This window comes from Alexandromys fortis, unplaced genomic scaffold (assembly GCF_014885135.2).
Source record: "Alexandromys fortis isolate MF-2015 unplaced genomic scaffold, M_Fortis_MF-2015_v1.1 scaffold_9195, whole genome shotgun sequence".
NCBI classification, from domain to species: domain Eukaryota; kingdom Metazoa; phylum Chordata; class Mammalia; order Rodentia; family Cricetidae; genus Alexandromys; species Alexandromys fortis.
The window spans coordinates 1-1195 of NW_026077049.1; the positions used below are offsets into that span (position 1 = coordinate 1).

Genomic DNA, 1195 nt, shown 5'->3' on the forward strand with positions numbered 1-1195 from the left:
TATTTGGATGCTGGTCTTGCTCGAACTACAACTGGCAATAAAGTTTTCGGGGCCCTGAAGGGAGCTGTGGATGGAGGCTTGTCTATTCCTCATAGGTAATAAATCGTATTCGAGGTTTCTGCCTCGACTCCAGTATTTCCTGTTAATGATTGGGCGGGAACAATCATTCTGTTCCTGCTGGATGTTAGATAACTGCACAGGAAGGGACTGTAACCTGCATTAGGAAAGAGGAGACAAGGTCTCGCTCTCTAGCCCAAGCTACTCTGGAACTTGAGGTGATAATCTTCTGCCTCTGCTTCCTGAGTGTTGGCATTAAAGGCGTGTGTCACCACTGCCTAGCCCTGTGCATTTTCTTTTTCTGGTCAGAGTAAAACTTGGTTTATTGAGTTGGGAGTGGTTTTTAGAATATACATTTAGAAACAAAGCTTCCAGCCATTAATTAAGATTGCTGAGCATTCTTGGAAATTAAGTAGATTAACTTGTAGTTTCTTAAAGTTGGTGTGATTTTTGTCAAGTAGATTTGAATTGGCTTATAAATTGCTCCTTGAATATCTTCATTGTGACTTTAGACAAATCACTAATTCCTCTTATCCTAGGTACTGAGATATAAAAGGATTTGAGGGATGAGTTATGGGGCTGCTTCCTGTGCCAGTGGGCGGGGAAACTTGTGTAGAAAATACTGGTGACGGTTCAAAAGCCCAGCAAGGTTGGGTGGATCTCTGAGTTGGAGGCCAGATGTCTGCAGAGCTAGTGCCAGGACAGGCTCCAAAGCTACACACAGAAACCTTGTCAAAATTGAAAGAACCAAAAAAGTGCTGATCTGGCTATGTTAAATGCTTGGGAGACAGACGGAATGGCTATCGACTACCCTGAAGATGAAAAGCAAATTTGTTTATGGAGTCTTTATCTTGTGGAATTCAGAGAAGAGCTGCTAGTGATGACATCCTGCTAACTGAGCAGTTAGTAGTTGGTCCTTTGATTGCATATGATGCAATAATTGTTTCAAGACGGGACTGATGGCAGCTCTGAAGTGATTCCTGGGAATGTAGTAGTTTCTTGTGTGGACACTAAAACATGAAAATTTCATTTTAGTACCAAACGATTTCCTGGCTACGATTCTGAAAGCAAAGAGTTCAACGCAGAGGTACATCGTAAGCACATCATGGGTCAGAATGTTGCAGACTACATGCGCTAC

General features: G+C 42.4%; 1 non-coding gene across 1 annotated transcript; it reads left to right on the plus strand.

Moving 5' to 3' along the window:
- Positions 1-930: 930 nt before the first annotated feature.
- Positions 931-1024, plus strand: LOC126496581 (small nucleolar RNA SNORD21). Its single transcript, XR_007590386.1, has one exon. It is a non-coding gene; the product is annotated as a small nucleolar RNA SNORD21 (small nucleolar RNA).
- Positions 1025-1195: the final 171 nt, after the last annotated feature.